The sequence below is a fragment of the Elephas maximus genome, chromosome 19 (assembly GCF_024166365.1).
Source record: "Elephas maximus indicus isolate mEleMax1 chromosome 19, mEleMax1 primary haplotype, whole genome shotgun sequence".
In the NCBI taxonomy this organism is placed as follows: domain Eukaryota; kingdom Metazoa; phylum Chordata; class Mammalia; order Proboscidea; family Elephantidae; genus Elephas; species Elephas maximus.
Window position 1 is genome coordinate 31996191 of NC_064837.1, and position 23141 is coordinate 32019331.

Consider the following 23141-nt stretch of genomic DNA (forward strand, 5'->3'; position numbering starts at 1 on the left):
GGACTCCTTTCCATTCAATGCTCAATTACCAGTGGGGTTTTGGGGCCCAACAGCCACCACCACCTACTCAGGTACTCTCAAATGTGCCAAATATCCCAAGAGGACAGGCAGAACCTTCATCCTGGCACCCTGCCTGGAACTGGTTTCCTACATCACTGTGTTCCTGTCCTCCTCACCCTATCCTCACACAAGCTTCAGAAATCTTCTTCCTCCTCCTGTTTGGGGAAGGCAATGTCTGAACTCACCTGGATCCTAAGTAGGGCCTGAGGCCATTCAGGACGTGAAAGAACCAAATCCCTAAGATGCAGACTCCAGAATCAATCCTTAAGGAACTTAAGAGTTGAAAAACAGATATAAATACATAAACAACTTAATGCAATGCAGTTTATGATAGGGGCCTAGGGAAGTACATATACATTGTTAAATCAACAAACCTATCATTTACATGGTAATTGCTATATGTCAGTCACTGTTCTAAATACTTTTACATATATTAATTCATTTAATTCTCACATCAACCTTATGAGCTGCTATTACCCCCACTTTACAGATGAGAAAACTGAAGCACATAAGAGTTAATTTAACTTGCCCAATGTTACACGGGTAATAAGTGTCAGGTTCAGGTAAATACAAGAAGAACCTAAAGCCCATATTCTTATACGAGGCCCTAGGATATTGAGGGCCTAGAAGATCTGGGACCAGGGAGGTTGTCTGAAAGACTTTTGGGATCAGAAAATCCACGTATTTTGGCCTCTCAGACAGGGCTGAGTAACCAAAGAATTCCCTTTCCTCAAGCCCTGGGGAGGAGATGCGGTCTTAGGTCTGTCTGGTCAATGTTTGGCCATGGCCTGTCTGGAGCAGAGAGTTGCAGAGCCAGGATGTTGTATAGCACTTGGTTGGGAGTTAAGAGCCTAGTCCATCCCTATGGGTCCTGGAGAAGTCATGGCCCCTCTGAACCTCAACTTCTTATCCGTGAAATGAGGAACTTAAGCCAGGTGTTTTCCAAAGTATCTCTCAGATCTGACATTTTGTTGAAGGGATTCTCAACTTTGGATGCATATTGACCACCTGGGTAGCTTTTTAAAAATATCAGTTCTTGTAGCAGTTGACCTCCATGGCCACAGGGGAAATTTGGAGGGTGGTAGAACTGTTCTATGTCTTCATTTTAGTTGTGGTTACACAACTGTATGTTTGTCAAAACTCAGAACTGTACACTAAAAACGACAAAGCAAATTTTTATGTATTAAATTACACTCTAATAAACTTGACCAAAAAAGAAAAAATAATGTATATCAATGCTTGGGCCACACCCCAGACTAACTGAATCAAAACTTTTTGGAGTATAACTCAGACACTGGCATTTTAAAAAACTCCCCCAGGTGGTTCTAATGTGCATGCATGGTTTGTAGATCCCAGGTACATTGAAGACCTAAGACTACACTTTCATTCTAGTCTAATCAGAGTTCTTCAAAACTGGGAGCCAGGTACCTGGGGAGTGGCTTACAGGAAAGGAGACAATCCTAGTGGATCCAAGAGTCTCAGAGTAGCCCCAGGCCTTGCAGAAAAGCAGTCTATCAAAAATGACTGATTAGAATCAAACCATGTTTCTGTGGGCAAGTTTCCAAGCTAGGAACCATATGGGGCCTCCTGGGACAGTGGGCCTGGCTGACCCTTTTTGCTGCTAGCATCCAGATCCTAACACCTAACATTTCCCCCATTTTGGGAGGCATATCCTCCCACAAGTTCCTCCAGAGAACTGGGGTTCCCACCATCTTCCTCCAGACCCCTGGGGCACGACATCTTTAATGAGCAGACTAAGGAGGAAGGCTTGTTCCACCCAACACCAGAAGAGGAGCCCTATCTTCCCCTTACAGGGCTGAATAAATACATTTAGCACCGCCTCTGCCTTTTTTCCCCAATTTAGTATTGTTTAATATGCATTTAATCAGGCCATTCAGTATTACAGCGGCTATGTAGCGTGACTCCCCCCGCGGGCGCGGGGGGAGGGCGTTATAGGCCATTAGGCTAAAGTAATATGTATGAGGAGTCACTTTTCCCCAGGGCGCAGTAACTATTTTTGCTCCCCAGTCGTCCCCATTAAATCATTAAACCTCATGACTATACTTTCTGAACTCTACCATGATCTTTAAAAAGCCAAGCATTAAAGGGCAGCTGTCACCCTCCACCGCCCAGGCCTCAGCCGCTTTATGTATTCACAGCATTAAGTCCTTTGTCAGTCTATACATCATTGGTGGTGGGGGCAGAGGCTACAGCGCACAAGGAGTCAACATCTAGTCCCCCAGTTCTCCCCTGGGAAGGGCCCATGGGGTCTTGGGATGAGCCCCTCTCAGGAAGAAGGTTGGTTTTGCGCAGCTGATTGAACAAGAAAGGCCAATGCTGGAACTGTCCGTGGTCCTGAAACCCTGTCCTTCAGACAGACGTTGTCCTACCTCTCCCTAATCAACTAAGGTTGGTTTCGTCGGCAAGTCATTTTATAACCAAACATTTCCTGCAACTCTTAACTTTTCTTCCTCTAAAGTGGGTATGATCCTGTTCAAAGTAGTAGGGGCAGTGGAAAGATCTGTGGATTAGGATTCAGAAAACTGCTGGGACAATTTGGACAAGTCTGAGCATCAATTTCTTCATTGGTAAAATGGTATTGATAATACCAATATCAGAGGGTTGTTAAGTTTCAATGATATTATGTTTGTTGACGTTATTTGCAAACCATAAGCACTTCACATAATATTTAACGTGTTGGTAAATGTTGATTTATATCAATTTTTATTATTTATGAAGGATTTCTTTTTATTGTAATTACTATTATTATGTTTTGTTTTTTTGTTGTTGCTAAGTGTTACTCAAGAACAATTTCCCAATGTCTTCCTTCTACCCTGGGAAGCCTCCCCCCATAGGGCTACCATCAGTAGAAAAAAAGAGGTGGTATGTTTTTATTTTATTCTATACTCTATGGATCAAAATAGTGAGGACCCATGAGTGCCTTCTCCCAAGACCCTGGTACCAATCCTGTGGGCAGCCTTGTCCAACCCTAGCTCCAACCCCCCAATCCTCATCCCCAGCACACAGATGCTTTCTCACTCTGCATCTCCATGTCTGCTTCACCATCAGAAGGCTGGACAGGCAAGAGTTAAACATCTCAGCAACCTCTGACAGGGTCCTCCTCACAGGCTGGGAAACAATGGAGCCATCAGTCTATATTTGACCTTTGCCCCCACAGCGTTTATGACTTATTCCTCTCCTCCACTGCCTGCTGCTATCCAGCCTTCGATCTCCCACCCCTTGCCAGAGCTGAGCTGGCCTCCCCCAGCACCCTCCCCAGCTTCTTTGGCCTCCCTCCTTCTCCTTTTCTGTCCCTTCTTCCTCACGTTTCCCTGATTTCTTCCTGTCTCATTTCCCATGCTGTTTTCTTTTATTTCCTCCCTCATCTCCTACTCCCACTTCATGCTCTCCAACCTGACTTCCATTTCTCTCTCTATTTCTTTCCTTCCTGCCTTCTTTCCTTCTTTCCTCCATTCCTCCTTCCCTCTCTCTCACTCTCTTTTCTTTCTTTCCTTCTCTTCTCCTTCTTTCTCTCTCCTCAGCTTTTTTCCTTTCCCCCTTACCACACTAACTTAGCAGCTTGCATGCCAGGTTTGAATGAAGACCCTTAGAAAGTCTCAGCTTGCCCTCATCTCTCCCTCTGCCTATCCTAAACCTACTGATCTTTCCCGTGCGTCTTCCATTCCCTGACACCATTGTGTCCAAGTGGTCATGAGTTGGCACAATGAAGGAGTGGGGAATGGGGAAGGTGTTGCATGCATTCAGGGGACAGGGCACCCAGGAGGTGGGAAGAATGTCACCCAGACCAGAGCAGAGATAAATTGAGGGGCTCATCAAAGAGAAGAAATTCAGGAAAAGAGAACACAGTCCTAGGTACCAGGAAAAAAAATAAGATTCCAGTCCTAACTCACCCACCCACTAACAGAGTGACCTTGGACAAATCATTTATCCTCCTTAAGCTGCTCTTCCTTCCCTGAAAAATCATATGTAATAATGCCTGTCTTAACTTGGCTTCCAAGGTTGTTGTAAGGATCAAGAAATGTAGAATATAAAAGTGCATTGTAAACTGTAGAGGGCTATAGAAATACAAGGGGGTGGTCTGTTATTTTTTTCTTGGAGCCTCAGCTGACTGTCCTGCCACACCCACCCCACCCCACCAGCGGGATGAAGGAAGCACTGGGCCATGCAGCCATCCCACACACCTGTACCGCACCTTTCAATTTGAAAAGCATATAGACAGCTTTTTCAAACAGCCCTATCAGTGGAGGACATGTCATAAGCCCCATTTTATAGATGTGGGCACTGAGACTTAAACAGGTTTTAAGTGACTTGCCCAAGGCCATAATGTTAGTAAGTAATAAAGTCAGAACTCAAGCCTAAGTTTTCCGCCTCCAGGTTCAGTGCTCTTTCCACTATCCCCTGTGGCTTCTTGCTTTTCCCCAGGCCCTCCAGGCTGGAAAGTTATCTCACACCCTGTTACACTTCTTGCAGTGTTTCCATGTCCACCTTCCTCCAGTGATGGTGAGCTTCTGGAAGGAACTCTACTGGTGGGCTCTCAGTAAAACTGTTTGCCAAAGAAATGAATGAATGAATGAATGCCCCTGGCCACCCTATCACACAGTGCTGCCCCTGGGTCAACAACTCTTGCAGCTGCTTTCAAAGTGGGGACATCTGGGATGCAGGGGGATGTCATAGCAAGTGAGTTACAACTTCATCCTCACCCTGTAGAATTCCAGAGTGCTGCTGTGTGGTTGGAGAGTGGGCTCTGTTCTCTGACATGACAGTCTGTCCTGGGGGAAGGATCCAACATGCCACCCCCGCAACACACAGTGCTCAGCCCCTGCCCCCAGCCCTGTGACAGCAGCCTCTGTAATGAATGACTCTGCAGTGGGGCCCAGCAAAAGGACAGGAGGGCACGAGACAAATCATAGCTGCCAGGTGGTAATCTTCCCCTGGGAAAGTCACCTCCTCCCCCCTCATCCATCACCGGGCACTGGGCTGCCACCATACCCTCACACGTGCACCCGAGACAACTGCTGGGCCTGGGGATACATGTGAGAGTGCGAGGAAGGTGAGTTCCAATGTACATGTGGAAGCTCCTGCACATGGGCAGGGTAGCCAGCACACCAACAAGGCCATGATTGCTCCAGACAAGGCCCCTGCCTCAGGTCCCCCACCCCCAGAGAAAGTAAAGCCTGATGATTCAACAGAAATCCTCTGCACCATACATTTGTTTAATTACCAAAAAAAAAAATGCTTGTTGAGAATCTATATAAGGTAAGAAATGTTTATAGAGGACACAGAGATGAGCAGAACAGTGTCTAATCCTAGAGGAGGCCATGGCTCAGCACGAGCAGATTCAGGCCCAAAAGGGACACTGGAAGGAAAAGAACATGAATTATGGGAGAGGAGGAAGAGGGAAAATCAAGGGAGAGGTTTCTCCCAGCTGACAGTTTAGGGACAGTATCCTTGAAGGAGGACCTTGAAGGATGAGCAGAATTTGCAGACAGGATAAAAGCAGTCCAGGAACAGGGAAGAGGGTGAGCAAGAGCAGAATGTAGAAGGTGAAGGGTACATATGAGGGAGGGCAATAAGTAGTGTGTGAAGGGGAGCAACAAAAGATGAGGTTGGGACCAGTACAGCAAAGCACCTGAATGCCAGGTTTAAAATGCCAGATATTCACTCTCACTCACACATTCCCAACACACACCAGAAGGAATCCCAGCCTCATGGAAGGGAGGAGCAGGGTTTAATTTTTTTTTTTTTTTATAGGTCAGTTTCATGAGATGTGTCCAGTCACATGCATATCTCCCTAATAAGAAGTTATAGAGGCGGGACCTATTTCCATAAGCCATGTGTACAGCCACCTGTGCACAGGGTCACGCTCCTGAGCAACATTCATTGAGCACTATTCCAAGAGTGTTACATGCATCACCTCCCACTAGAATGTAAGCCCCATGGGGACAGGAGTATCAAATGTCTTCCTCGCTCTGAATCACCAGAACTCAGAGCAGTGCTTGGCACATAGTAGGTGTCCAACAAACTTGTATTGACTAAATAAATGAATGATGGATCTCATGACTTTATTTAATAGGGTTGTTACCCTGTGAGGTAGGTACAAATTTACCCCATTTTACAGAAGAGAAAACTGAGTCTTGGAGAGATTCAGTAACTTGCCCACTGATCATGCAACCACTCAGTAGAGAACCGTAGTTGTAAGCCCAGCTCCATCCCTCACCAGAGTGCAGGCTCTGTGCCACAGCACTAAGGAGCAGCAGCCCACAGTTGACTTTCATACCTCTGCGCCACTGTTAGGCCTCAGGAGGCATAATCTGAACCTACTCTTCTGGAATCTGCATAATCATGAAAAATTATAACAAGGCACTAATATATACATTTTTTTTTATAGTTATACACATTCTGTTGGCTCGTTTTAAGAAAGCTCAGTACAAACAAAAACACCCAATTTCCAAAGTAGATAAATCTAGGAGGGCTTATTTTCCTTTACAGAAAAATTCTTTGCACTATGAAAAAAGAGGACTCATCAAAGGACTTTTAAAGGAGCAGAACTTCTCAAGGCACCACAGTGTTTAACTTAAGGGCGATGGGAGACATTGTGCCTAGGGTGTGCCAGGCAACTAACAACCCTGTAGAAGAGGCATTATTATCCCCTTTTTATAGATAAGGAAACTGAGTGTCAGGTTCAACATATTCACTCATTCAAAGCATAGTTATCAAATCCTGCTCTGTGCTAAGAACCAAGCCAGACCTCAGGAATCAGATACATACAGAAAAGTCCTTACCCCCAAAGAGTGTGCACTCTAGCAGGGGGAGGTAGCTAATAAGCAAATGAATGAGCCAACAAACTTTTGAGACCACACCATGCTATGATAAATGCCATGAAGAAAATTAATAGGGTGAGAAGAGAGGGCTGGGGTGTCCAGTGCAGATATGGGGGCATTAGGAGAGGCCTCAGAATCCTCATGCAGAAGCTGACCAAGACCATCAAGGAAGAAAGGGAGAGAGGGAAGGAGGAAGGAAGGGAGAGAGGGAAGGAGAAAGGAAGGGAGAGGGGGAAGGAGGAAGGAAGGGAGAGAGGGAAGGAGGAAGGAGAAAGGAAGGGAGAGAGGGAAGGAGGAAGGAAGAAAGGCAGGGAGGGAGGAAGGAAAGGAGGGAGAGAGGGAGGAAGGAAGAAGAAAGAGAGGTGGGGGAAAGAGGGGAAGGGGATAGAAGGGAAGGAAGGAAGATAACATTCAGCCTGCTCCTTCTACCAATACTACATTGGCAGAACTCCAGGCGGGAGGCGTTGCTAGAGAAGCAAAATGTATAAGAAGCCATTGTCCACTACAGACCTATCTGAAGTTAGCTCTGAAGCCCTGGCACCAAGTCTCTGGTGGGAAAACAGGAATTTGATTTGTAAAACTTCATCTTAGGCAGCTTGGTGGAGTGCTGGAGGCAGGGAGTGTTGGGCTGTGGATGGGCAAGGTGAAGCAGGTTGAGCAAGGTGAGGCTTGACGGAGGGTTAAGAGCCAGACTAAGAAAAAAAGGTTCAAATTCTGACTCAGCTACTGTTATGGATTGAATTGTGTCCCCCCAAAAGATGTTGAAGGTCTAACCCCCCGGTACTTGTGAACATGACCTTGTTTGGAAATAGAGTCTTTGAAGATATTATCAGTAAACATGAGGATATACTGAAGTAAACCAAAAACACCTGAGTTGATTCTGACTCATGGAAACCCCATGTGTTACAGAGTAGAACTGAGCTCCATGTTGGTTTTCTTGGCTGTAATCTTTATGGAACCAAATCACCAGGCCTTTCTTCCACAGTGCTGCTGGCTATGTTCAAATGGCCAACCTTTTGGCTAGCAGCCAAGAGTAAGCCATTTGAAGCACCTCTTACCTTTACCTGTTGCCGTCAAGTCGATTCCAACTCCTAGTGATCCTAAAGGACAGAGTAGAAGTGCCTCATAGGGTTTCCGAGAAGCAGCTTGTAGATTAGAACTGCTGACATTTTGGTTAGCAGCCGTAGCTCTTAACCACTATGCCACCAGAGTTTCCTTGAACTGGTTAATCCACCCCCGTGTGAGACTACAAATTTCTGTTCTTATAAACCACCCAAATTGTGATACTTTGCTAAGGCAGCCCTGGGAAACTAATACAGCTACTTAAGGGCGTGTAGCTTCAGATTAATCAGCCTTTTTTGTACTCCAGTTTCCTCAACAGTAAAATGGGGATAATGATAGTACTTACCTCGAAGATTGTGGAGGGGATTAAATGAATCTATACATGTTCAACGCTGCCTGACATACAGTAAGCAATAAAAAGGTATTAGTTGATAGTATTGGCGGAGGCATCAGAACGACACTCTAGGGACACAAATGTGGAGAAAGGGCAGGAGGAAGAACTGGGAAGAAAAAAGTGGAGGAAAGAGAGAGCAGGCATACACTCAGTTACAAGATTCCCTTCAACTTCCCCAAAGCTTAATAGATTTCTAAATGGGCTTATTATCACCACCTATGAATTCTCTTAAAGGATCTAATTATAAAACACCAAACTAGCTAATTAGGTTTCCTGAGCGCACCCTGACACAGGTGCAAACAGGCTCTCTGGATGGTGGCTCTGGCAAAGCCTGCACAGCCGGAGCCCAATCAGTCAGGGCGCTGCCATGGCCACATGATTAGGCCTGTAATTGTAGGTGCCTTTCCGCCACTGCCAGGCCACCAAGGTGCCCACTGTCTGATCTCCCTCATCCAGTGGGCAGGGCAGGGAACTACAGAACAGAGCTTCAGCTTCCCTTGGGGCCCTCCGGGCTCAGGGCTGAGGATGCAGAAGTGGGTACCCCCAGAAGCCAGCTCTGGGTGAGGTGGTCAAGGAATCAGGCCCCTAGCACTCCTCCATCCCTCTCTGGGGTAAAAATGCCCAAGGGCAGGATCCCCACCCCCTCAAGTCTGCTCAGAGAGGGGGAGCAGAGCAGAGCCATTGAGATGCTGAGAAAATGCTCTTGTCTTTCACATCTGTGGAGGGATGAGTGGCTTGGGGTAGTAAAATGGTAGAGACTTTGCCTCGCCCCCATTGAACTCTCTTGGGGAAATAGCTATCCCCCCCTCCTCCCATTGGGCAGGATGGGGCTACATGAAACCCTGTCTCTACTGCAGTGATGTCCGAAAGGTGGTCCCCAGGCCCCTAGCATCAGCAACACTTGGGAACTTTCTAGAAATGCAAGTTCCCAGAACCCCCACCCCCCCACCCCACCCCAGGAAGGGCCTAGCAAACTGCTTTACCAAGTTGTCCAAGTGATTCCAAGGCAGGCTCAGGTTTGAGAACCTCTGCTCTCCTGTACCTGGGAGGAGGCCATCCATCTCTGCAGCTGCCAGTGGTGGGCTGCAGCTGAGAGGTGTGCAGAGGGGCCTGTTTCTTAAATTGAACTAAATGATGGCCATTAAGGGGGCACCCGCTGCACATAATGAATCCTCCTTTTGCTAAAAGAGGTGGGCGAGAATTGGACAGCTAACAATGATCACTCTCATTCCTCCACCACCCTTTTCGCCCCCCAGGGTCTTTCTCTTTGGGCCCCGGCACACCAGTCTGATTCTCTCTCCAGGGGTGACACCACCAGAGTCTGAGATTTATGAGCTATACCACACTCACTTCCCCAAGTTCCATACCACTATCCCTTTCTCCAAGCCAATCCCCCAGTCCTCTATAGCCATCCTAGGCACCCTGTGCTAAACCTCAGGCCAGGTTTAGTGATGGTCATTGCAATATTGGGGCCTGAAGAAGCAACACCATGATCCTCCCAGACGGAATTCTATAGTGGAATTTTCTTCCAGATGCTGAGACGAGGTTAGATGTAAATCCAAACTCACTCCCCAGACACCTCCCTAGTGGGCTCATTTGTCTAGGCTGTACACCTACTGCCCAACGCAGGGGTTCTCATATTCCTTGGCTATTGGCCATTCCATCCCATGTTCCATGGCAATTGGCCATTCTACCCCATATTCCATGGCTACTAGCCATTCCATTCCATATTCCAGGGCGATTGGCCATTCCGTCCCATGTTCCATGACAATTCGCCATTCCATCCCATATTCCATGGCATTTGGCCATGCAATTCCATGTTCCATGGCAATTGGCCATTCCATTCCATGTACCATGGCAACTGGCCGTTTCATCCCATGTTCCATGGCTATTGGCCATTCCACCCCAGGAAGTTTGAGCTCAGTTTTGCATTTGCAGAAGTTTTCATCAGCCTGATTTGGAAAAAAAAAAAAGAAAAAAAAAAACCAGACAACTTGGGCTTTGCTCCCTTTTTGATCCTTCTCTTCATGATTTGGAGCCCTCGTGGCGCAATGGTTAAGAGCTCACCTGCTAACCAAAAGGGGCAGTTCTACTCTGTTCTATAGGGTTGCTATGAGTTGGAATCGACTCGATGGCAATGGGTTTGGTTTTTTTTTTTTGATCGTTTATTTGTGATTAAAGGAGCCCGAGTCAGAATCAACTCGATGGCACTGGGTTAGTGGCACAGTGGTTAAGTGCTCAGCTGTTAACTAAAAGATCAGCAGTTCAAACCCACCAGCCACTCTGCGGGAGAAAGATGTGGCAATCTGCTTTCATAAAGATTTACAGCCTTGGAATCCTTATGGGACAGCTCTACTCTGCCCTACACGGTCTCTACGAGTTGGAATAGACTTGACGGCAACAGGTTTGGCTTTTATTCATGATTACAGACAAAGGTTGAAGACCAGGAGAGGGCTGAGCTGTGGGTCAAGAATTGTGTGGGGGGAGGGGTATGCTTTGGTCACCTTGGTCTCTTGACAAACATTTGGGGTGTGATGGAAGGAAATGGGCAGGGGAACTGCCCCTGTCAGCCAAAGAGCCCTGCTGTAAACAGCCAGAAGCTCAAGTCTGGTGAGGGAGACACATTTATAACGCATCCTTAAGAAGAAGGGACAGAAGATGAGCGAGGAGACAAATTGGTGCCAGAAAATAGGGTAACTTAAGGAGACATACTTGGTTCAAATCTTGGCTTTACCATTACGTAGCCTTGTAACTTTGTAGAAATTATTTAACTTCTCTGAGGCCCTGTTTCCTCCTCTATAAGATGGGAAAAATAGAAAGAACCTCAAAGTATAAGATTTAGAGATGTGTGGGTAAGCACCTGGCTCATTGTGGAGGCCCACAAATTGGTGGTATTATTATTCCCGAGGCATCGGATTTCCTCATCTTCCAGGGGTCCACCCTGCCTCTGCAGGGTCAGGATCTGAACAGTTCTAGGGACCCTGGGCTTTGGAGTTAACCAGATGATCCTTTAATACACAAAGAAGTCCCAATGGGCTTAACCTCATCCGAGGCACGGAGAGCCCAGCCACCCAGCTAATGCTGGCCCCGAATCCTGTTCTCCATTATTGCATCTGAAAATCCGTTAAAATTTCACACAATTTCCTGCACAGCAGTGTGCTTCATAATGCTGGGAGCCAAGCCGGCCCAGTAATTGGGACTGGAGTGGGGCAGAGTCCAAAGCAATTAATCCAGCCTCCTTCCTTGTTTGTGCCAGGATAAGCCTGATGGGGTGGAGAGTAATTGGAAAGAAGCGGCCTCCATCCCCAACTCCAAATTAATATTTTCCTGTCCTGATTTAATTCCGCCTGGGAACAGTGACACAGAGACACGCCGTGTCAAGCGCTAAGTAATCCGCCACGAGCCACCTGAGGAGGAGGAAAGGACTTTTCTTTTTCTTTGCAGTTGGTGGGGGATGGAGGGGGGAGTCAGCTAACAAGACAGAACCTCAGAGGCAGAGGGCCTTCCAAGGATATCTGTTGTCTAACCTCCCTCCCAACGTAGGGACACACCACAAAGGAAGGAGAAAACCAGGTTCTTGGGAAGGCAAATAGGCCTGACTTCAAGTCCTGGCTTTGCCACTTGGAGGATGTATAACCCCAGGCAAGTCATTTAATCCTGCTGAGCCTCAGTTTTCTCATCCGCAAAATGGGGATAATAATACCTACTAGGAATGAATGTTGTAAGGATTCATTATTAAAAATATAAGGCGCTTAAAAAATAAATAAATATATATATATAAAAAATAAGGCACTTAGAAAACAAAACAAAAACTCAGTTGCAGTCGAGTCAATTTTGACTCCCAGTGACCCCGTGTGTATCAGAGAGGAACTGTACACCTTAGGGTTTTCAATGGCTGTGGTCTCTCAGAAGCAGATCACCAGGCTTTTCTTCTGAGGCACCTCTGGGTAGATTTGAACCACCAACCTTTCAGTTAGTAGCCAAGCTCTTAGCTGTTTGCACCATCCAGGGACTCTATAAGGCACATAGTACCTAGTTAAAAATAAAAAAAAGTTGATTCTGACTAATGGTGACCCCACGCGTTACAGAATAGAACTGCTTCATAAGGTTTTCTTGGCTGAAATCTTTACAGAAGTAGATCTCCAGGCCTTTCTTATGCGGCACTGCTGGGTGGGCTCGACTGCCGACCTTTAAGTTAAGAGTCAAGCACAAACCATTTCATAGGTGACTGAAAATGACAGTTTTTCTTCTTGTTATTCTGGCTTTTACTACTATAAGCCAAGTACAATGCTAGGCACTGAGAACACAAAGGGGAATAAAACAAGGGCCTCAGTGTTTAAGGCATTTCCATTTCTAACCCAGATATACTGAATCAGAATCTACGTTTTAATAAGATCCCCAGGTAATTCTTGTATATAACTTCCTGGGAACTTGTTAGAAACGCAAATTCTCAGCAGGGGTGGGAACTGGACAAATCAATTCCAAGCCCTGGTTTAAGGTGCTTGACTTCTAGTCTCATAGATTCAGGGCTAGTACACAATAGGTGTTTAATATGTGTTAGTTCCCTGCCTTCTGCCAATGACATCTCTGGCAGGTGATCGTCTAACCTCTACTCAATCACTTTCAATCACTAAATCATCACCTGCCCCTTCTGTTGTTAAGGCATTTGCCTATGAGTCAGGCCTTCTTCTCTTCATCCCACTGGTAGGGGACCTAGCTGCCTCCCTGTAACCTCATCCCACTGGTTCTAGCTCTGCTAGGAAGAAGGGGCCTTCAGAGGAAGGGGTCCAGGTGCAGGAGTCAGGACTCTTGAGAATCTGCACGTTTCTACTGAAGGACCTCCGTGCCCTGGCCTCCACTATTGGGGAGGAGAGGTCTCAACTTGATCCTAAGTTGTGTCACCCCTGAGGGACAGGCATGTTGGGCCACCTGGAGAGCTGAAGCAGGAATAAGCTCAATTGCTCACAGTGGTATCCCTCCCAATCTCACCTCCCATCCCTTCTTGGTGTTTCTTTCACTTCCCAAATAAACCATTGCATTGGGTTCTTGTGTAGGGTCTGCTTCTATGGGACCTCAGAGTAAGACAACAAGTATTCTGTAACCCCGGGGGGGGCTCAAGTAACCCTGCTATGGGAGCTCTTTAACAAAAGACAGCACCAAGGGACAGTGGATGCCTGTCTCACCACTGGACACGCTGGCACCCTGAGGGTTTCGAGGTATTGGCAAAAGTTCCTGGTAGAATGGCAGAGGTTACCCAGTAGGAGTTGTTAGGTACAAAATCGGTTCCAACTCACAGCAACCCTATGAACAACAGAACAAAACACTGCCTGGTCCTGCATCACCCTCACAATTGTTATACCTGAGCCCATTGTTTCAGCCACTGTGTCAATCCATCTCATTGAGGGTCTTCCTTTTTTTTGTCGACTCTCTACCAAGCACTATGCCGTCTCCCAGTAGGAGAGGGCAGACTTATTCATGCACACACTGAGACCTCCAGGACACTCAGAAACAATGGAAAGTCACTTGCTAGGCAGAAGGGACAAGAGCCAGGGAAATCTGGTTATGTCGCTATGAGTAGGAATCAACTCAACAGCAATGGGTTTCGGTTTTGTTTGTTTGTTTGTTTGTTTCCCCAGTGGATGGGAAGAAAACCAAGTTGAGGGTAGGGGAGGAAGAAGATGCCTCAGTGGGCTCACAACTCTCCCAAATAAAACCATCCAAGCCAAAGCAGGGAGGCATCAGGAACACCGTGTTCGACAAAACTGCAGGGAAAACACTATGCAGATGCTAACTGATGAGGAGAGGAGGGGGGAGAGGGATGGGAATAAACCAAACATTAAATCAAATCGGTAGGAGAATAATAGCTAAACTCCTTCCTACTTGTAGCACTCAATTCTGCAGTCGATATGGTCAGAAGTGAATGAACGGCTGCCGGGAGCCACATCTAAATTCAATGTATGTAGCACCCCAACCTCCACCAGGGGAGTCAGCCAGCCAGGAGCCATCCTGTCTCCACCTGCACATCTGCCTCCATAGGGGCAAATGAGCCTGGGGAGGGGACAAACACTGATGCAGCTGGGGCATGGAGAGGGGAGCTGGGCCAGTCACATCTGCTCTCTGAGCCTCAGTGTATCAACCAGGCCAGCAGGTAGAGGGTGTTGATGGGCATGGAGGGGCTCAGAGGCCTGCTGGGGACTAAGTGGTTGGCCACAGGGCAAAGATGGGAATGAAGCAGGTCTCATGGGGCCTTGGTGGGCATGTGCCAGGCAGGCTGTGGGGTGCCAGGTGGGCTGTGGGCTGTCAGGCTTTTTTTTTGTTTTTTAATTGTATTTTTGGTGAAAGCACATACAACAAAACAGGTTTCCATTCAACAATTTCTACACATAACGTTCAGTGACGTTTGTTATATTCTTCAGGGTGTCAACATCTTCTTTATTTCCATTCTAGTTGTTCCACTCCCATTAACTTAGTCTCACTCCCCTTCCCCCCAGACTTCTCATCTATGGCTCAGGTTACTACTGTACATTTGGTCTCATATGGATACTTTTTCAAAAAGTGCAGTTCTCAAGGGTGAAATTCTTTACATTTTGAGCTAGCCTGCTATTTAGTTAGTCTTTGTCATTATTATTTTTGGTGGCAATATACACAACCATCAGGCTTTTGTCTTGTGGTGAGGTGGATGCTAGATGAGTGTCAGGGTTGGTTTTTTAAGACATTCTCTGGGGCTGAGGGAGACAGCTGTCTGGAAGACAGACTGAAGGGCAGAAGAGAGAAGGCCAGGGGGTAGTACGGTGAGTTTGGAGTGTGGCTTGTGATGTGATCTGCTCCCCTGTCTTCCCACGAAAACCTCAGTAAAATCCATACTATTCATCTGCACTTGGAACCGGGTACACATGTGATGCATGGGTACAGGGTGAGAGTGGGGTCGAGCGGGGGCTGGAGGGGCCCAGGCGAGTTCAGGCCCCCATGTGTAGCCACATTGCGTAGAGGACCACCGGATCAGCCCCTCCCTGTTCCTCCATTCCACAGCCATTCATGGATGGCAGACCTGCACTGGACGCGGTGCTAAGGCTGGGAGCAACCACGAATGTGATGTGGCCCTTGCCCTTGGCCAAAGACCAGAGGAGAAGACAAAAGTAGATGTTTCAGTTCAGAGCCCAGGTGAATTCTGCCTACAAGGCCAGGTGCTGGGGCCAAAGGGCAAATCAGTCCTGCCTGAGTACTCCCTGGGAGCAGGGCTGATGCCAGCACTCACTCAATCCCCAGAAACTCAGAGAGAACAGGGAAGGGCTTGGCGTCACACAGCTGGGAAGTGGTGAAGCTAGATGTGAACCCGCGTCTGACACTTTAGAGACCAACTTTGTCATTTTGTTAAAACATCACCATTCATTCTTGCTGTGTTGTTAGGTGCTGAACCAATTTCTCTAGTCACCCCATGTGACAGAGTAGAACTGCCCCATAGGATTTTCTAGGCCATAATCTTTGCAGAATCAGATGGCCAGGTCTTTCTCCAGAGGAGCCTCTGGTTGGGTTCGAACCACCAACCTTTCTGTTAGCAGTTGAGCGCTTAACCGGCATGCCACCAGGGCGCCTTCTCACCATTGATACCTATGTAGAAATAAAGATGCTGGTGGTAAAGACAGAACATGCTTTCCTTTTGCCTGGGGCAGCATGAGCATTATATTGGTGTCTCAGGGCTCCCTCTGCATGTGAAGGACCACTCACCACCAGTCTTTGGCTTTATCCAAAGTTCCAGGCATGACTTAGGACCAGCAGAGCCTCACCTACTCTTCCTTCACCCTGCCTACCACTCCTGCCCCTGACCTCAGGAACTACAGTGGACATCCATGGTTTTTATCTGCCCAGAATCTATCTCTTTTGAAATTGCACCTCAAATTTCCATTGGAGCCATTCGCCTCTCTGAGCCCATGTGGTTCTATAGGGGCAGAGCCCACTTCCTGGCTCCCGGGGATGAAATTCTCTCTCTGCCCCAGGCTACAGTGATTGCATCACGAGTGGGCATGAGATCTAAGTTGGACCAAAGAAATTCAGTCTTGGGAATTTTGGTGGTACTAGGAAAGGAGCCCTGGTGGTTAAAGTGCTCAGGTGATAAACAAAAGGCCAGCGGTTTGAACCCACCAGTGGCTCTGTGGGAGAAAGATGTGGCAGTCTGCTTCCATAAAGATATACAGCTTTGGAAACCCTATGGGGCGGTTCTACTCGGTCCTATAGGGTCACTGTGAGCCAAAATCGACTTGACTGGAGTGGACTTGGGTTTTCATTTGTTTGTTTTTGGTTTTATTGGGAAGAAGATGCTACGTTTCCCTCAGACTGTTGAGCCATCAGGATGTGGATCTAGCACTACTGGCAGCCATCTTATCACTACGAGGAAAGAGCATGACTGAGAAAGAAGCCAGCCCAGAGGAAGACAGAGCCAAGAGGTGAAGACAAATCTCTGACAACACTCTTTGAACTTCCAGATCACAGTGCACCTGCAGATTCCCTTAGTCTCCTCGGTATATAAGGCAATATCTTCTTTTTGCTGAAGCCAGCTTGAGCTTGGGTTTCTATCAGCTCCTTTCTCCAAACTGAAAAGAATCAGGACTGTGGGAATTGTGCCAGTGTGTTAACCCCTGCCCATTCTAATTCCTTAGAAGGAATCTCAGAAATCATTGCGTCCAAATCCATCTTTTGACAGTGGAGGAAACTGAGCCCCAGATAAAAGAAGTCATTTACCCAAGGCCATATAGCCTATTAGAGGCAGGACTGGGATTCAAACCTTAAGACCCTTATTCCTGTGTCCTTTGTGGATCACCTTATGATCCATTTTGTCCGGCTCTGAAAAGGTTTGTATGCAGAGTGTATACATGAGTGTATGTGTGTTTCTGTGTCCCCAGATAGACAACAAGATCCCCAAGGGCCAGGCTGTGCCATTGACATCTCTGACATCTCCCCAACCAAGTGAGTACAGAGCCCCGCCCCCCACCACCAAGTGATCCCGGACATCAAGCATAAAAGGGCAGTAACATGGTTCTGGGAGTGACATGCTGTGTATCCAGGGGAAAGGGTCAACGCTTCTGAGACTCAGGCTGATGCGAGGTTGAACATGAAAGGAATAGTGTCAGCCAAAGAGAACTCACAAGAAAATGAGGCACTGGCTAAAAAGAAAGCTACCCAGTGTGGTCCACTTGGAGTCCCTGCGTGGCACAAACAGTTAACGTGTTTGGTTGCTAACTGATCAGCTGCTAACTGAAAGATTGGTGGTTCATGTTCACCCAGAGGTGGCTTGGAAGAAACATCTGGTGACATACTTCCCCAAAAATCAGCCATTGAAAGTCCTATGGAGCATACTTCTACTCAGTCACACGTGGGGTCACCATGAGTCAGAGTCATCCATATGGCGAGTGGTGAGTTTCTGGCAGTCTACTTTAAGAAAATCTAACACACAAAACCTAAATTTGCCTTCTGAATTTAGAGGATAAAGGACAGTTTTACAAAATGATTCCAATTGCAACAGCAGTTCCACTGAGGACCCAGGCAGTTGTTTACAGGCCTCCCTGGCATGGAGGCAGAGATGGGAAGATCAAAGATGCTTGGAGCCAAAGGGCTAAAGCTGTGGCCACCGAAGACCCCCAGAGGACAGCCAGAATCTCCGAGGAGGTAGAGGAAGAAATCAGGGGGCAATTGGCCTGGAGACATATAATGGTGTAAAGAGGGCACACCTGGGTAAACTAATGGAGCTGGGCCAAACCCCCCTGGTCCACCCAAACAAGACCCTGCACCCCAAATTCTGGGGCAGGCTGGACCCAGGCCCAAGGCCTGGAGTGTGTGGTACAGTGACTTACAATATTCGCTGCCCCCTCTCCCGACCCCTCTCTGTACGAGGAGTGTACTCCCAGCTCCACTGACAGTGAGCTTGATGATATGACTCCTTTTGGCTAATGAAGTAGGAACAGAAGTGACATATGTCACACCCCAGCAAAAACTTTAGGACCATCACACGTTTCCACCAGCTTTCTTGCTCTTTTCCCTCTGCCACTGGAATAACATGGCTCAGATTAGGGCTGCCTTGACAGCCTGAATCCCAGAATGAAGAGGTGGAGCACAGCCACGACCAACCCACAGCAGATATGTAACGTGACCGAGTTATTTACTCTTGTTGTGTAAGTCATTGAGATTTTGGAATTGTTTCTTACAGCACCATGAACCAGTGAAAGCTAATACAGAGGGCAACGTTCACATCTTCAAGGCCACCTCTGACAACCCAATGGATAAGTGGCTTAGATGTGTCTCTTCAGATCAGTGGATGTGGCAGTTTACAATAGACCGTGCACAGGAGTCACGTGGGAAGCAACATGTAAGAGAAACCCATTGCACTGCAGAGAGCTAACATTTATCGAGCAGCTTCATTCTGGGGAGTTTTTACTATGCTGCAGGCATTGCTGTAAGTTTTATACAAATCTCACGTAATCTTCACAAAACCCAAAGCCAGGAGATAGATTCTATTACAATTCCCATTTTACAGATGAGGGAATGGAGGAACAGACAGGTTGGGTAACTTGCATACGATCACATAGCTAGTAAAAGTGGCAGAGTCTGGATATAAACCCAGGTATTCAGTCTGACTCCGGATGTTAAGCACTTAAACTCTCTAAGCCTAAGAATCAAAAGATGTAATGTAAGAGAAAGCATTTTGAAATTCAAGTGCTTTAGACATGCCAGTCTAAACAATAAACCTGAAGATTTATTAAAAAAAAGAAAAAGTAAAGGAAGAAAGAAAAAGAGGGTCACATGGGAGACATTAAAATGCAGAGATCTCAAGGTGGCTTGCCTTAGATCCCCTCTCTGAGATTTGGAGCCAATTCATCTAAGTGTAGAATCAGTAGTTTTGACAAGCTCTGTCAACAGACTACACTTGGAGAAACCCTGACCTAGTGAGTCCCATCTTTTTGTTTGCCAGAATGATGCCCAAAGAGGCACAGCAACATGGCCAAGGTCACACAGCAAACTGGAAACAGAACTTCAACTCTTTTCCCTCAAGCACACTCTTCCTTCCCAGAGAAACAGAGGAAGACTGAAGGGAAAAGAGAAACTTGAAGTTTGAAATTGCAGCCCCAGAGCCAGAGAGAGACCAGCTGAGACAAAGGGGTTCAAGTTGAGTCAGGATCCAGGTTCCAAAGGGAAGAAGGGGCTGCCCTGCGGGTGTGGGACTAGCTGGCCCCCTGGGGCCTTCCCTGAAGGAGCAGGTGGTGAGGGAACAGTCAGCTTACAGAGCAGGGAGGCCAGAGGAAAGAGAAAGAAAAAAATAAAAACAGAAGGGGGAAAAAACCCCAAAAAACTCCCACAGCCCTGGTAAGCCCAAACGGCCCCAGCATCGCTGCAGGAGCCGCCCCAGCCCTCTTCGATTTTGATGTACAGTTTGAAACAAATCAATAGCGGTATAATAATACTCAGCACGCTGTGTAATTTTTATATCATTAGTTTTCATTTTCTGCTCCCCATGCATCAAAAAACTTACAACGGGCTCGTAAAGTTTATTTAGTATTCTATGAATTCCTAATCAGTTTCATTTCATAATGATTCAGGAGCCGCCCGCTGCCTAGGCCCCCGTGTCAAAAAATCGATAAAACCAACACAGTTTTCCTGATGGCGGCTGCAAAAGGATCTATTGTAGGGGAATTATGATTTATGCCCCGACCTGAACCATGAGCAGCAGCCTCCACCCGGCGGCTCAGGGCTGAGGTCTTCGCCAATAATGATTTATGCACCTTCTGACGGCCCCACCCTAGCTCCCTCCCTGCCCCCGGCTGGCCCCTGACACTGGGGGGAGGGGGGAGGGCCCAGCCAGGAGGGAAAGAAGGAAGAAGAAGGTGTAAGGGGGATCCCCAGCAGATGCATGGGCCCGGCATCTGCCTCTAAGACCACCCAACTCAGGGAGGCCTGGGTGGAGAAATGAAGTGTTTGGAGAGCCCCACCTGGCCCCAAAGGCACTGCAGAGAGAACAGGACTGGGACAGGTATATATGGGTAGGGCAAGGGTGACCCTGGCTCTCCAAATGCAACCCTGGCTCCAGTCCAGCTGCCCTTCCTGGCCTCCTGCCCTCTTACCCATGTAGTTACTTCTACTCGCTCCCTGGCCCTGCCCCCAGAGGCTCCAGGGAACTTAAGCGGGTAAGGGATCCCCAGGGTCATGAGGGCCAAAAGGCATCAGCTGGACCCAATGGGATACAGTCACAGCAGGCCCCCAGGAATTCTAAGGCTAGAATGGAAATTTCTAAGACTCCCCAAGAGGGAGCAAAGGTGGGCTTGAGTATCTCAGGCCCCTCCTCTATGCCAGGAGGCAGCTAGGCTTCGTTTTTATGACCCCCATCCTCACCCTCCCATTCCGGTCCTCCACTTGGCATGATTAATAGGTCTAGGAGACATGTTAATGGGATGGGCATTAAGTCCAACAACTGATTTAATTAACAGCAACTAACCCAGCCCCCAGATAGAGAGATCTCAGGGTAGCTTCATAGAGGATGGGACCCCCTGGTGTGACAGGCAGTCACCAGGATTGGGGCCACCGGTTTGTAGTCCCCCACCCACCACCTACCAGCCAGGTCTCTTGGCCTGTATATGGTATCTCTGGGGAAGAGTGGGGGATCTCATTTAGGTGGGCTAAGAGGGGCAGAAATTGGGGTCTGGGTCCCTGCAGGGACTCTGTCCTGCCAAAGTTGGCACTCCAGTCTTAGACCCAAGTTAGAAGAAGTGGGTTTCTGCCTCACACCTTCATTTGCTTTCTCATTCATTCACTCAACAAACATCCGGGAGACACCCTACAGCCACTTGTTTTATATGTGGCTCAGAGAGGAAAAGGTACTTGCCCATGTCACACAGCTGGAGAGTGGCAAAGCCAGGATACCAACCCAGGCCTTCTGGTTCTGAGGACATGGGGTGTCTGCTTACCTGCCCATGGCACCCCGGCAATCCTCTCACCTCCTGGCCTGTGTTCCTCTCCCCAGGCCTAGTCTGAAGGGCAGGGGGAGCAGGGTATGGCAGGCAGCTGCATCCCTCCATTTCCATTCCTAACCTCATGCACCCAGCAGAATGGAAAGAGCCCAGACTTTGGGACCAGACCTGGATTCAAATCATGTTTCCACCACTCACTGGTTGAGTGACCTTGGGCAATTTAATTAACCTTTCTGAATCTGGCTTTCCTCGTGTGTAAAATTAGAGTAATAATTTCTGCCCCATAGACCAGGGAGGAGTCAAAGGGATGGCCTATATAAAATACCCATCCCCAAGAGACCCCTGCTAAATGTCTCCTGCCCTTGCCCCCTCCTCCATGCCTCTCAGCTTCATGTCTCCCCAGAAAGTCATCTGTGTGGTGTTGGGGATGAAAAGGGAACCTGGGTCTCTCCCCATTCCTCCAGAATAATCAGGAAACCACAAATCAGCCAGGACCTGACATCGGTGGGCTCACGCCTGTGGCCACTATTTACTGAATGTGGCTGGAGGGGATGAGTCCAGCCTCATCTTCGTGACTATGAGCCAAGGCCCCTGCCAGGGCCTCAGTTTACCGATCTGTAAGACAAAGGGGTGATTCCTTCTAAGGCCAAAGCCCGACATGTTCTAGGAACCAACAGCTTCTCCTTTGTCAGGAGCCAGAGGGTGGGAGGGGCTGCGATGAGGAGTCAAGATGGGCCCCAGATTTGGATGGGAGAAAGAGGGACCCTAGCCTGGAGAAGCCCTGCCTGCCCCTCTCTTTCCCCCAAAGGGCCATGAGAAGAAGTTGGACCTTCTCCCTGTGCAGCACAGTCCACCCCTGCACCACTTAAATCACCCACAAGAATCCAAGTTCTGAAACAGAGCACGAGCCCAGCTACTACTCTAAAGACACGAGCAGGACCTGTAGCTCCAGGCCAGGCTGCCACTGGTCTTCCTGGCCTCTCTCCCCGTCTCTGTCTGCCCCAGTGTGTTTCCTATCCTTTTGCCTCTCCTTCTCCCCTCTGCCACCCACTTCACCCACTGGGGAAGATCAACAGTTCACTTCAAAAGGCCAGAGGCACTCTAACACCGCCTCCGCCCAACTGGCAGTGCTAAAAGCCCTGAGATTTCAAGGGATCAACTTCTCTCCCCTGCTCCCCTTTCTCCTGCCAGGTGCCCCCTTTGTCCTCTTAGCTGTTCTATCACCCCTGGCCTGAGTGAGAGCCCTTCTGGGTAGGTAGCAAAGTGGGGCAGGGCGCTGATCAAGACTGGCCCAGGCCCAGAGCTGGACAACCACCAGCTGGCACTGCAGGGTGGATGCCAGCCTGGTCCAGCAGCTGAGGGATGGGGACAAAAACATCAGCCCCTTCTTCAACCAGCAGCAGTTGCCATCAGTCCTGACCCCATGTGTGTCAGAGTAGAACTGGGCTCCACAGGGTTTTTGATGGCTGATTTTTCAGAAGTAGGTTGCCAGGCCTTTCTTCCAAGACACCTCTGGGTGGACTTGAACTTCCAACCTTTTAGTTACCAGCCAAGTTCAATAACCATTTGTACCATTTGTACTACCCAGGGACCCTGCCTCTTCTTTGTTGTTGCTATTGGTAGGTGCCATGGAGTCATTCTGGGTCACAGCGACCTATGTGACAGAGTAGAGCTGCCCCATAGGGCTTTCTAGGCTGTAATTTTTACAGGAGCAGATCGTAAGGATTGCCCCTTCTTTGGATCCCCACAAACACAAGTACACTCCTCAACTTCAAGGGACCAGGTCTGCATTTGAGCTTTGCTCCCTCCACTCTCTCCCGAACCCAAAACCAA